This window comes from Symphalangus syndactylus, chromosome 1, assembly GCF_028878055.3.
Source record: "Symphalangus syndactylus isolate Jambi chromosome 1, NHGRI_mSymSyn1-v2.1_pri, whole genome shotgun sequence".
Lineage (NCBI taxonomy): Eukaryota > Metazoa > Chordata > Mammalia > Primates > Hylobatidae > Symphalangus > Symphalangus syndactylus.
Window position 1 is genome coordinate 4,991,669 of NC_072423.2, and position 15,414 is coordinate 5,007,082.

Below are 15,414 nucleotides of genomic sequence, written 5' to 3' on the forward strand. Positions count from 1 at the left end.
CCAATTGCAGTTTCTACAGAAAGAGTGTTTCAGAAAGGCTCAATCAAAAGTAAGGTTCAACTCTGTTAGTTGAATGCACAGAACAGAAAGAAGTTTCATACAATGCTTCTGTGTAGTTTATATTTGAACATATTCTTTTTTCCACTATTACCCACTTAGCGCTACGAATGTCCAGTTGCATTTTCTACAGACAGAGTGTTTCAAAACTGCTCAATCAAAAGTATGGTTTAACTCTGTTAGCTGAATGCTCAGATCAGAAAGAAGTTTCACAGAATGCTTCTGTGTAGTTTATATTTGAATATATTCCTTTTTCCACTACTACGCTCTTAGCGCTCCAAATGTCCAGTTGCATTTTCTACAGAAAGAGTGTTCAGATCTGCTCAATCAAAAGTATGGTTTAACTCTGTTAGCTGAATGCACAGATCAGAAAGAACTTTCACCGAATGATTCTGTGTAGTTTATATTTGAAGACATTCCTTTTTCCACTATTACCCTCTTAGCGCTCCGAATCTCCACTTGCATTTTCTACAAAAAGAGTGTTTCATAACTGCTCAATCAAAAATATGATTTATCTCTGCTAACTGAATTTACAGATCAGAAATAAGTTTCACAGAATGCATCTGTGTAGTTTTTATTTGAAGATATTCTTTTTCCCAATGTAGGCCTCTTAGCGCTTAGCATGTCCAAATGCAGTTTCTACAGAAAGAGTGTTTCAGAACGGCTCAATCAAAAGTAAGGTTCAACTCTGTTAGTTGAATGCACAGAACAGAAAGAATTTTCACAGAATGCTACTGTGTAGTTTATATTTGAATATATTCCTTTTTCCACTATTACCCTCTTAGCGCTCCGAATGTCCACTTGCATTTTCTACAGAAAGAGTGTTCAGAACTGTGCAATCAAAAGTATGGTTTAACTCTGTTAGCTTAATGAACATATCAGAAATAAGTTTCACACAATGCTTCTGTGTAGTTTTTATTTGAAGATATTATTTTTCCCAATAGAGGCCTCTTAGCGCTCAGAATGTCCAATTGCAGTTTCTACAGAAAGAGTGTTTCAGAAAGGCTCAATCAAAACTAAGGTTCAACTCTGTTAGTTGAATGCACAGAACAGAAAGAAGTTTCATACAATGCTTCTGTGTAGTTTATATTTGAACATATTCTTTTGTCCACTATTACCCACTTAGCGCTACGAATGTCCAGTTGCATTTTCTACAGACAGAGTGTTTCAAAACTGCTCAATCAAAAGTATGGTTTAACTCTGTTAGCTGAATGCTCAGATCAGAAAGAAGTTTCACAGAATGCTTCTGTGTAGTTTATATGTGAATATATTCCTTTTTCCACTACTACGCTCTTAGCGCTCCAAATGTCCAGTTGCATTTTCTACAGAAAGAGTGTTCAGATCTGCTCAATCAAAAGTATGGTTTAACTCTGTTAGCTGAATGCACAGATCAGAAAGAAGTTTCACCGAATGATTCTGTGTAGTTTATATTTGAAGACATTCCTTTTTCCACTATTACCCTCTTAGCGCTCTGAATCTCCACTTGCATTTTCTAGAAAAAGAGTGTTTCATAACTGCTCAATCAAAAATATGTTTTATCTCTGTTAACTGAATTTACAGAACAGAAATAAGTTTCACAGAATGCATCTGTGTAGTTCTTATTTGAAGATATTCTTTTTCCCAATGAAGGCCTCTTAGCGCTTAGCATGTCCAATTGCAGTTTCTACAGAAACAGTGTTTCAGAACGGCTCAATCAAAAGTAAGGTTCAACTCTGTTAGTTGAATGCACAGAACAGAAAGAATTTTCACAGAATGCTACTGTGTAGTTTATATTTGAATATATTCCTTTTTCCACTATTACCCTCTTAGCGCTCCGAATGTCCACTTGCATTTTCTACAGAAAGAGTGTTCAGAACTGCGCAATCAAAAGTATGGTTTAACTCTGTTAGCTTAATGAACATATCAGAAATAAGTTTCAAACAATGCTTCTGTGTAGTTTTTATTTGAAGATATTATTTTTCCCAATAGAGGCCTCTTAGCGCTCAGAATGTCCACTTGCAGTTTCTACAGAAAGAGTGTTTCAGAAAGGCTCAATCAAAAGTAAGGTTCAACTCTGTTAGTTGAATGCACAGAACAGAAAGAAGTTTCATACAATGCTTCTGTGTAGTTTATAATTGAACATATTCTTTTTTGCACTATTACCCACTTAGCGCTACGAATGTCCAGTTGCATTTTCTACAGACAGAGTGTATCAAAACTGCTCAATCAAAAGTATGGTTTAACTCTGTTAGCTGAATGCTTAGATCAGAAAGAAGTTTCACAGAATGCTTCTGTGTAGTTTATATTTGAATATATTCCTTTTTCCACTACTACTCTCTTAGCGCTCCAAATGTCCAGTTGCATTTTCTACAGAAAGAGTGTTCAGATCTGCTCAATCAAAAGTATGGTTTAACTCTGTTAGCTGAATGCACAGATCAGAAAGAAGTTTCACAGAATGATTCTGTGTAGTTTATATTTGGAGACATTCCTTTTTCCACTATTACCCTCTTAGCGCTCCGAATCTCCACTTGCATTTTCTACAGAAAGAGTGTTTCAGAACGGCTCAATCAAAACTAAGGTTCAACTCTTTTAGTTGAACAAACAGAACAGAAAGAAGTTTCACACAATTCTTCTGTGTAGTTTTTATTTGTAGACATTCTTTTTCCCAATATAGGCCTCTTAGCGCTCAGAATGTCCAATTGCAGTTTCTACAGAAAGAGTGTTTCAGAACGGCTCAATCAAAAGTAAGGTTCAACTCTGTTAGTTGAATGCACAGAACAGAAAGAAGTTTCATACAATGCTTCTGTGTAGTTTCTATTTGAACATATTCTTTTTTCCACTATTACCCACTTAGCGCTACGAATGTCCAGTTGCATTTTCTACAGACAGAGTGTTTCAAAACAGCTCAATCAAAAGTATGGTTTAACTCTGTTAGCTGAATGCTCAGATCAGAAAGAAGTTTCACAGAATGCTTCTGTGTAGTTTATATTTGAATATATTCCTTTTTCCACTACTAATCTCTTAGCGCTCCAAATGTCCAGTTCCATTTTCTACAGAAAGAGTGTTCAGATCTGCTCAATCAAAAGTATGGTTTAACTCTGTTAGCTGAATGCACAGATCAGAAAGAAGTTTCACAGAATGATTCTGTGTAGTTTATATTTGGAGACATTCCTTTTTCCAGTATTACCCTCTTAGCGCTCCGAATCTCCACTTGCATTTTCTACAGAAATAGTGTTTCAGAACGGCTCAATCAAAACTAAGGTTCAACTCTTTTAGTTGAACAAACAGAACATAAAGAAGTTTCACACAATTCTTCTGTGTAGATTTTATTTGTAGACATTCTTTTTCCCAATATAGGCCTCTTAGCGCTCTGAATGTCCAATTGCAGTTTCTACAGAAAGAGTGTTTCAGAACGGCTCAATCAAAAGTAAGGTTCAACTCTGTTAGTTGAATGCACAGAACAGAAAGAAGTTTCATACAATGCTTCTGTGTAGTTTATATTTGAACATATTCTTTTTTCCACTATTACCCACATAGCGCTACGAATGTCCAGTTGCATTTTCTACAGACAGAGTGTTTCAAAACTGCTCAATCAAAAGTATGGTTTAACTCTGTTAGATGAATGCTCAGATCAGAAAGAAGTTTCACAGAATGCTTCTGTGTAGTTTATATTTGAATATATTCCTTTTTCCACTACTACGCTCTTAGCGCTCCAAATGTCCAGTTGCATTTTCTACAGAAAGAGTGTTCAGATCTGCTCAATTAAAAGTATGGTTTAACTCTGTTAGCTGAATGCACAGATCAGAAAGAAGTTTCACCGAATGATTCTGTGTAGTTTATATTTGAAGACATTCCTTTGTCCACTATTACCCCCTTAGCGCTCCGAATCTCCACTTGCATTTTCTACAAAAAGAGTGTTTCGTAACTGCTCAATCAAAAATATGTTTTATCTCTGTTAACTGAATTTACAGAACAGAAATAATTTTCACAGAATGCATCTGTGTAGTTTTTATTTGAAGATATTCTTTTTCCCAATGTAGGCCTCTTAGCGCTTAGCATGTCCAATTGCAGTTTCTACAGAAAGAGTGTTTCAGAACGGCTCAATCAAAAGTAAGGTTCAACACTGTTAGTTGAATGCACAGAACAGAAAGAATTTTCACAGAATGCTACTGTGTAGTTTATATTTGAATATATTCCTTTTTCCACTATTACCCTCTTAGCGCTCCGAATGTCCACTTGCATTTTCTACAGAAAGAGTGTTCAGAACTGCGCAATCAAAAGTATGGTTTAACTCTGTTAGCTTAATGAACATATCAGAAATAAGTTTCAAACAATGCTTCTGTGTAGTTTTTATTTGAAGATATTATTTTTCCCAATAGAGGCCTCTTAGCGCTCAGAATGTCCACTTGCAGTTTCTACAGAAAGAGTGTTTCAGAAAGGCTCAATCAAAAGTAAGGTTCAACTCTGTTAGTTGAATGCACAGAACAGAAAGAAGTTTCATACAATGCTTCTGTGTAGTTTATAATTGAACATATTCTTTTTTGCACTATTACCCACTTAGCGCTACGAATGTCCAGTTGCATTTTCTACAGACAGAGTGTATCAAAACTGCTCAATCAAAAGTATGGTTTAACTCTGTTAGCTGAATGCTTAGATCAGAAAGAAGTTTCACAGAATGCTTCTGTGTAGTTTATATTTGAATATATTCCTTTTTCCACTACTACTCTCTTAGCGCTCCAAATGTCCAGTTGCATTTTCTACAGAAAGAGTGTTCAGATCTGCTCAATCAAAAGTATGGTTTAACTCTGTTAGCTGAATGCACAGATCAGAAAGAAGTTTCACAGAATGATTCTGTGTAGTTTATATTTGGAGACATTCCTTTTTCCACTATTACCCTCTTAGCGCTCCGAATCTCCACTTGCATTTTCTACAGAAAGAGTGTTTCAGAACGGCTCAATCAAAACTAAGGTTCAACTCTTTTAGTTGAACAAACAGAACAGAAAGAAGTTTCACACAATTCTTCTGTGTAGTTTTTATTTGTAGACATTCTTTTTCCCAATATAGGCCTCTTAGCGCTCAGAATGTCCAATTGCAGTTTCTACAGAAAGAGTGTTTCAGAACGGCTCAATCAAAAGTAAGGTTCAACTCTGTTAGTTGAATGCACAGAACAGAAAGAAGTTTCATACAATGCTTCTGTGTAGTTTCTATTTGAACATATTCTTTTTTCCACTATTACCCACTTAGCGCTACGAATGTCCAGTTGCATTTTCTACAGACAGAGTGTTTCAAAACAGCTCAATCAAAAGTATGGTTTAACTCTGTTAGCTGAATGCTCAGATCAGAAAGAAGTTTCACAGAATGCTTCTGTGTAGTTTATATTTGAATATATTCCTTTTTCCACTACTAATCTCTTAGCGCTCCAAATGTCCAGTTCCATTTTCTACAGAAAGAGTGTTCAGATCTGCTCAATCAAAAGTATGGTTTAACTCTGTTAGCTGAATGCACAGATCAGAAAGAAGTTTCACAGAATGATTCTGTGTAGTTTATATTTGGAGACATTCCTTTTTCCAGTATTACCCTCTTAGCGCTCCGAATCTCCACTTGCATTTTCTACAGAAATAGTGTTTCAGAACGGCTCACTCAAAACTAAGGTTCAACTCTTTTAGTTGAACAAACAGAACATAAAGAAGTTTCACACAATTCTTCTGTGTAGATTTTATTTGTAGACATTCTTTTTCCCAATATAGGCCTCTTAGCGCTCTGAATGTCCAATTGCAGTTTCTACAGAAAGAGTGTTTCAGAACGGCTCAATCAAAAGTAAGGTTCAACTCTGTTAGTTGAATGCACAGAACAGAAAGAAGTTTCATACAATGCTTCTGTGTAGTTTATATTTGAACATATTCTTTTTTCCACTATTACCCACATAGCGCTACGAATGTCCAGTTGCATTTTCTACAGACAGAGTGTTTCAAAACTGCTCAATCAAAAGTATGGTTTAACTCTGTTAGATGAATGCTCAGATCAGAAAGAAGTTTCACAGAATGCTTCTGTGTAGTTTATATTTGAATATATTCCTTTTTCCACTACTACGCTCTTAGCGCTCCAAATGTCCAGTTGCATTTTCTACAGAAAGAGTGTTCAGATCTGCTCAATTAAAAGTATGGTTTAACTCTGTTAGCTGAATGCACAGATCAGAAAGAAGTTTCACCGAATGATTCTGTGTAGTTTATATTTGAAGACATTCCTTTGTCCACTATTACCCCCTTAGCGCTCCGAATCTCCACTTGCATTTTCTACAAAAAGAGTGTTTCGTAACTGCTCAATCAAAAATATGTTTTATCTCTGTTAACTGAATTTACAGAACAGAAATAATTTTCACAGAATGCATCTGTGTAGTTTTTATTTGAAGATATTCTTTTTCCCAATGTAGGCCTCTTAGCGCTTAGCATGTCCAATTGCAGTTTCTACAGAAAGAGTGTTTCAGAACGGCTCAATCAAAAGTAAGGTTCAACACTGTTAGTTGAATGCACAGAACAGAAAGAATTTTCACAGAATGCTACTGTGTAGTTTATATTTGAATATATTCCTTTTTCCACTATTACCCTCTTAGCGCTCCGAATGTCCACTTGCATTTTCTACAGAAAGAGTGTTCAGAACTGTGCAATCAAAAGTATGGTTTAACTCTGTTAGCTTAATGAACATATCAGAAATAAGTTTCACACAATGCTTCTGTGTAGTTTTTATTTGAAGATATTATTTTTCCCAATAGAGGCCTCTTAGCGCTCAGAATGTCCAATTGCAGTTTCTACAGAAAGAGTGTTTCAGAAAGGCTCAATCAAAACTAAGGTTCAACTCTGTTAGTTGAATGCACAGAACAGAAAGAAGTTTCATACAATGCTTCTGTGTAGTTTATATTTGAACATATTCTTTTTTCCACTATTACCCACTTAGCGCTACGAATGTCCAGTTGCATTTTCTACAGACAGAGTGTTTCAAAACTGCTCAATCAAAAGTATGGTTTAACTCTGTTAGCTGAATGCTCAGATCAGAAAGAAGTTTCACAGAATGCTTCTGTGTAGTTTATATTTGAATATATTCCTTTTTCCACTACTACGCTCTTAGCGCTCCAAATGTCCAGTTGCATTTTCTACAGAAAGAGTGTTCAGATCTGCTCAATCAAAAGTATGGTTTAACTCTGTTAGCTGAATGCACAGATCAGAAAGAAGTTTCACCGAATGATTCTGTGTAGTTTATATTTGAAGACATTCCTTTTTCCACTATTACCCTCTTAGCGCTCTGAATCTCCACTTGCATTTTCTAGAAAAAGAGTGTTTCATAACTGCTCAATAAAAAATATGTTTTATCTCTGTTAACTGAATTTACAGAACAGAAATAAGTTTCACAGAATGCATCTGTGTAGTTTTTATTTGAAGATATTCTTTTTCCCAATGTAGGCCTCTTAGCGCTTAGCATGTCCAATTGCAGTTTCTACAGAAACAGTGTTTCAGAACGGCTCAATCAAAAGTAAGGTTCAATTCTGTTAGTTGAATGCACAGAACAGAAAGAATTTTCACAGAATGCTACTGTGTAGTTTATATTTGAATATATTCCTTTTTCCACTATTACCCTCTTAGCGCTCCGAATGTCCACTTGCATTTTCTACAGAAAGAGTGTTCAGAACTGCGCAATCAAAAGTATGGTTTAACTCTGTTAGCTTAATGAACATATCAGAAATAAGTTTAAAACCATTCTTCTGTGTAGTTTTTATTTGAAGATATTATTTTTCCCAATAGAGGCCTCTTAGCGCTCAGAATGTCCAATTGCAGTTTCTACAGAAAGAGTGTTTCAGAAAGGCTCAATCAAAAGTAAGGTTCAACTCTGTTAGTTGAATGCACAGAACAGAAAGAAGTTTCATACAATGCTTCTGTGTAGTTTATATTTGAACATATTCTTTTTTCCACTATTACCCACTTAGCGCTACGAATGTCCAGTTGCATTTTCTACAGACAGAGTGTATCAAAACTGCTCAATCAAAAGTATGGTTTAACTCTGTTAGCTGAATGCTTAGATCAGAAAGAAGTTTCACAGAATGCTTCTGTGTAGTTTATATTTGAATATATTCCTTTTTCCACTACTACTCTCTTAGCGCTCCAAATGTCCAGTTGCATTTTCTACAGAAAGAGTGTTCAGATCTGCTCAATCAAAAGTATGGTTTAACTCTGTTAGCTGAATGCACAGATCAGAAAGAAGTTTCACAGAATGATTCTGTGTAGTTTATATTTGGAGACATTCCTTTTTCCACTATTACCCTCTTAGCGCTCCGAATCTCCACTTGCATTTTCTACAGAAAGAGTGTTTCAGAACGGCTCAATCAAAACTAAGGTTCAACTCTTTTAGTTGAACAAACAGAACAGAAAGAAGTTTCACACAATTCTTCTGTGTAGTTTTTATTTGTAGACATTCTTTTTCCCAATATAGGCCTCTTAGCGCTCAGAATGTCCAATCGCAGTTTCTACAGAAACAGTGTTTCAGAACGGCTCAATCAAAACTAAGGTTCAACTCTGTTAGTTGAATGCACAGAACAGAAAGAAGTTTCATACAATGCTTCTGTGTAGTTTCTATTTGAACATATTCTTTTTTCCACTATTACCCACTTAGCGCTACGAATGTCCAGTTGCATTTTCTACAGACAGAGTGTTTCAAAACAGCTCAATCAAAAGTATGGTTTAACTCTGTTAGCTGAATGCTCAGATCAGAAAGAAGTTTCACAGAATGCTTCTGTGTAGTTTATATTTGAATATATTCCTTTTTCCACTACTACTCTCTTAGCGCTCCAAATGTCCAGTTGCATTTTCTACAGAAAGAGTGTTCAGATCTGCTCAATCAAAAGTATGGTTTAACTCTGTTAGCTGAATGCACAGATCAGAAAGAAGTTTCACAGAATGATTCTGTGTAGTTTATATTTGGAGACATTCCTTTTTCCAGTATTACCCTCTTAGCGCTCCGAATCTCCACTTGCATTTTCTACAGAAAGAGTGTTTCAGAACGGCTCAATCAAAACTAAGGTTCAACTCCTTTAGTTGAACAAACAGAACAGAAAGAAGTTTCACACAATTCTTCTGTGTAGATTTTATTTGTAGACATTCTTTTTCCCAATATAGGCCTCTTAGCGCTCTGAATGTCCAATTGCAGTTTCTACAGAAAGAGTGTTTCAGAAAGGCTCAATCAAAAGTAAGGTTCAACTCTGTTAGTTGAATGCACAGAACAGAAAGAAGTTTCATACAATGCTTCTGTGTAGTTTATATTTGAACATATTCTTTTTTCCACTATTACCCACTTAGCGCTACGAATGTCCAGTTGCATTTTCTACAGACAGAGTGTTTCAAAACTGCTCAATCAAAAGTATGGTTTAACTCTGTTAGATGAATGCTCAGATCAGAAAGAAGTTTCACAGAATGCTTCTGTGTAGTTTATATTTGAATATATTCCTTTTTCCACTACTACGCTCTTAGCGCTCCAAATGTCCAGTTGCATTTTCTACAGAAAGAGTGTTCAGATCTGCTCAATCAAAAGTATGGTTTAACTCTGTTAGCTGAATGCACAGATCAGAAAGAAGTTTCACCGAATGATTCTGTGTAGTTTATATTTGAAGACATTCCTTTTTCCACTATTACCCTCTTAGCGCTCTGAATCTCCACTTGCATTTTCTAGAAAAAGAGTGTTTCATAACTGCTCAATAAAAAATATGTTTTATCTCTGTTAACTGAATTTACAGAACAGAAATAAGTTTCACAGAATGCATCTGTGTAGTTTTTATTTGAAGATATTCTTTTTCCCAATGTAGGCCTCTTAGCGCTTAGCATGTCCAATTGCAGTTTCTACAGAAACAGTGTTTCAGAAAGGCTCAATCAAAAGTAAGGTTCAACTCTGTTAGTTGAATGCACAGAACAGAAAGAATTTTCACAGAATGCTACTGTGTAGTTTATATTTGAATGTATTCCTTTTTCCACTATTACCCTCTTAGCGCTCCGAATGTCCACTTGCATTTTCTACAGAAAGAGTGTTCAGAACTGCGCAATCAAAAGTATGGTTTAACTCTGTTAGCTTAATGAACATATCAGAAATAAGTTTCAAACAATGCTTCTGTGTAGTTTTTATTTGAAGATATTATTTTTCCCAATAGAGGCCTCTTAGCGCTCAGAATGTCCAATTGCAGTTTCTACAGAAAGAGTGTTTCAGAAAGGCTCAATCAAAAGTAAGGTTCAACTCTGTTAGTTGAATGCACAGAACAGAAAGAAGTTTCATACAATGCTTCTGTGTAGTTTATATTTGAACATATTCTTTTTTCCACTATTACCCACTTAGCGCTACGAATGTCCAGTTGCATTTTCTACAGACAGAGTGTATCAAAACTGCTCAATCAAAAGTATGGTTTAACTCTGTTAGCTGAATGCTTAGATCAGAAAGAAGTTTCACAGAATGCTTCTGTGTAGTTTATATTTGAATATATTCCTTTTTCCACTACTACTCTCTTAGCGCTCCAAATGTCCAGTTGCATTTTCTACAGAAAGAGTGTTCAGATCTGCTCAATCAAAAGTATGGTTTAACTCTGTTAGCTGAATGCACAGATCAGAAAGAAGTTTCACAGAATGATTCTGTGTAGTTTATATTTGGAGACATTCCTTTTTCCACTATTACCCTCTTAGCGCTCCGAATCTCCACTTGCATTTTCTACAGAAGGAGTGTTTCAGAAAGGATCAATCAAAACTAAGGTTCAACTCTTTTAGTTGAACAAACAGAACAGAAAGAAGTTTCACACAATTCTTCTGTGTAGATTTATTTGTAGACATTCTTTTTCCCAATATAGGCCTCTTAGCGCTCAGAATGTCCAATTGCAGTTTCTACAGAAAGAGTGTTTCAGAACGGCTCAATCAAAAGTAAGGTTCAACTCTGTTAGTTGAATGCACAGAACAGAAAGAAGTTTCATACAATGCTTCTGTGTAGTTTCTATTTGAACATATTCTTTTTTCCACTATTACCCACTTAGCGCTACGAATGTCCAGTTGCATTTTCTACAGACAGAGTGTTTCAAAACAGCTCAATCAAAAGTATGGTTTAACTCTGTTAGCTGAATTCTCAGATCAGAAAGAAGTTTCACAGAATGCTTCTGTGTAGTTTATATTTGAATATATTCCTTTTTCCACTACTACTCTCTTAGCGCTCCAAATGTCCAGTTGCATTTTCTACAGAAAGAGTGTTCAGATCTGCTCAATCAAAAGTATGGTTTAACTCTGTTAGCTGAATGCACAGATCAGAAAGAAGTTTCACAGAATGATTCTGTGTAATTTATATTTGGAGACATTCCTTTTTCCAGTATTACCCTCTTAGCGCTCCGAATCTCCACTTGCATTTTCTACAGAAAGAGTGTTTCAGAACGGCTCAATCAAAACTAAGGTTCAACTCCTTTAGTTGAACAAACAGAACAGAAAGAAGTTTCACACAATTCTTCTGTGTAGATTTTATTTGTAGACATTCTTTTTCCCAATATAGGCCTCTTAGCGCTCTGAATGTCCAATTGCAGTTTCTACAGAAAGAGTGTTTCAGAACGGCTCAATCAAAAGTAAGGTTCAACTCTGTTAGTTGAATGCACAGAACAGAAAGAAGTTTCATACAATGCTTCTGTGTAGTTTATATTTGAACATATTCTTTTTTCCACTATTACCCACTTAGCGCTACGAATGTCCAGTTGCATTTTCTACAGACAGAGTGTTTCAAAACTGCTCAATCAAAAGTATGGTTTAACTCTGTTAGATGAATGCTCAGATCAGAAAGAAGTTTCACAGAATGCTTCCGTGTAGTTTATATTTGAATATATTCCTTTTTCCACTACTACGCTCTTAGCGCTCCAAATGTCCAGTTGCATTTTCTACAGAAAGAGTGTTCAGATCTGCTCAATTAAAAGTATGGTTTAACTCTGTTAGCTGAATGCACAGATCAGAAAGAAGTTTCACCGAATGATTCTGTGTAGTTTATATTTGAAGACATTCCTTTTTCCACTATTACCCCCTTAGCGCTCCGAATCTCCACTTGCATTTTCTACAAAAAGAGTGTTTCGTAACTGCTCAATCAAAAATATGTTTTATCTCTGTTAACTGAATTTACAGAACAGAAATAAGTTTCACAGAATGCATCTGTGTAGTTTTTATTTGAAGATATTCTTTTTCCCAATGTAGGCCTCTTAGCGCTTAGCATGTCCAATTGCAGTTTCTACAGAAAGAGTGTTTCAGAACGGCTCAATCAAAAGTAAGGTTCAACTCTGTTAGTTGAATGCACAGAACAGAAAGAATTTTCACAGAATGCTACTGTGTAGTTTATATTTGAATATATTCCTTTTTCCACTATTACCCTCTTAGCGCTCCGAATGTCCACTTGCAGTTTCTACAGAAAGAGTGTTCAGAACTGCGCAATCAAAACTATGGTTTAACTCTGTTTGCTTAATGAACATATCAGAAATAAGTTTCAAACAATGCTTCTGTGTAGTTTTTATTTGAAGATATTATTTTTCCCAATAGAGGCCTCTTAGCGCTCAGAATGTCCAATTGCAGTTTCTACAGAAAGAGTGTTTCAGAAAGGCTCAATCAAAAGTAAGGTTCAACTCTGTTAGTTGAATGCACAGAACAGAAAGAAGTTTCATACAATGCTTCTGTGTAGTTTATATTTGAACATATTCTTTTTTCCCCTATTACCCACTTAGCGCTACGAATGTCCAGTTGCATTTTCTACAGACAGAGTGTTTCAAAACTGCTCAATCAAAAGTATGGTTTAACTCTGTTAGCTGAATGCTCAGATCAGAAAGAAGTTTCACAGAATGCTTCTGTGTAGTTTATATTTGAATATATTCCTTTTTCCACTACTACTCTCTTAGCGCTCCAAATGTCCAGTTGCATTTTCTACAGAAAGATTGTTCAGATCTGCTCAATCAAAAGTATGGTTTAACTCTGTTAGCTGAATGCACAGATCAGAAAGAAGTTTCACAGAATGATTCTGTGTAGTTTATATTTGGAGACATTCCTTTTTCCAGTATTACCCTCTTAGCGCTCCGAATGTCCACTTGCATTTTCTACAGAAAGAGTGTTTCAGAACGGCTCAATCAAAACTAAGGTTCAACTCTTTTAGTTGAACAAACAGAACAGAAAGAAGTTTCACACAATTCTTCTGTGTAGTTTTTATTTGTAGACATTCTTTTTCCAATATAGGCCTCTTAGCGCTCAGAATGTCCAATTGCAGTTTCTACAGAAAGAGTGTTTCAGAACGGCTCAATCAAAAGTAAGGTTCAACTCTGTTAGTTGAATGCACAGAACAGAAAGAAGTTTCATACAATGCTTCTGTGTAGTTTATATTTGAACATATTCTTTTGTCCACTATTACCCACTTAGCGCTACGAATGTCCAGTTGCATTTTCTACAGACAGAGTGTTTCAAAACTGCTCAATCAAAAGTATGGTTTAACTCTGTTAGCTGAATGCACAGATCAGAAAGAAGTTTCACCGAATGATTCTGTGTAGTTTATATTTGAAGACATTCCTTTTTCCACTATTACCCTCTTAGCGCTCCGAATCTCCACTTGCATTTTCTACAAAAAGAGTGTTTCATAACTGCTCAATCAAAAATATGTTTTATCTCTGTTAACTGAATTTACAGAACAGAAATAAGTTTCAGAGAATGCATCTGTGTAGTTTTTATTTGAAGATATTCTTTTTCCCAATGTAGGCCTCTTAGCGCTTAGCATGTCCAATTGCAGTTTCTACAGAAAGAGTGTTTCAGAACGGCTCAATCAAAAGTAAGGTTCAACTCTGTTATTTGAATGCACAGAACAGAAAGAATTTTCACAGAATGCTACTGTGTAGTTTATATTTGAATATATTCCTTTTTCCACTATTACCCTCTTAGCGCTCCGAATGTCCACTTGCATTTTCTACAGAAAGAGTGTTCAGAACTGCGCAATCAAAAGTATGGTTTAACTCTGTTAGCTTAATGAACATATCAGAAATAAGTTTCAAACAATGCTTCTGTGTACTTTTTATTTGAAGATATTATTTTTCCCCATAGAGGCCTCTTAGCGCTCAGAATGTCCAATTGCAGTTTCTACAGAAAGAGTGTTTCAGAAAGGCTCAATCAAAAGTAAGGTTCAACTCTGTTAGTTGAATGCACAGAACAGAAAGAAGTTTCATACAATGCTTCTGTGTAGTTTATATTTGAACATATTCTTTTTTCCACTATTACCCACTTAGCGCTACGAATGTCCAGTTGCATTTTCTACAGACAGAGTGTATCAAAACTGCTCAATCAAAAGTATGGTTTAACTCTGTTAGCTGAATGCTCAGATCAGAAAGAAGTTTCACAGAATGCTTCTGTGTAGTTTATATTTGAATATATTCCTTTTTCCACTACTACGCTCTTAGCGCTCCAAATGTCCAGTTGCATTTTCTACAGAAAGAGTGTTCAGATCTGCTCAATCAAAAGTATGGTTTAACTCTGTTAGCTGAATGCACAGATCAGAAAGAAGTTTCACCGAATGATTCTGTGTAGTTTATATTTGAAGACATTCCTTTTTCCACTATTACCCTCTTAGCGCTCTGAATCTCCACTTGCATTTTCTAGAAAAAGAGTGTTTCATAACTGCTCAATGAAAAATATGTTTTATCTCTGTTAACTGAATTTACAGATCAGAAATAAGTTTCACAGAATGCATCTGTGTAGTTTTTATTTGAAGATATTCTTTTTCCCAATGTAGGCCTCTTAGCGCTTAGCATGTCCAATTGCAGTTTCTACAGAAAGAGTGTTTCAGAACGGCTCAATCAAAAGTAAGGTTCAACTCTGTTAGTTGAATGCACAGAACAGAAAGAATTTTCACAGAATGCTACTGTGTAGTTTATATTTGAATATATTCCTTTTTCCACTATTACCCTCTTAGCGCTCCGAATGTCCACTTGCACTTAATACAGAAAGAGTGTTCAGAACTGCGCAATCAAAAGTATGGTTTAACTCTGTTAGCTTAATGAACATATCAGAAATAAGTTTCAAACAATGCTTCTGTGTAGTTTTTATTTGAAGATATTATTTTTCCCAATAGAGGCCTCTTAGCGCTCAGAATGTCCAATTGCAGTTTCTACAGAAAGAGTGTTTCAGAAAGGCTCAATCAAAAGTAAGGCTCAACTCTGTTAGTTGAATGCACAGAACAGAAAGAAGTTTCATACAATGCTTCTGTGTAGTTTATATTTGAACATATTCTTTTTTCCACTATTACCCACTTAGCGCTACGAATGTCCAGTTGCATTTTCTACAGACAGAGTGTATCAAAACTGCTCAATCAAAAGTA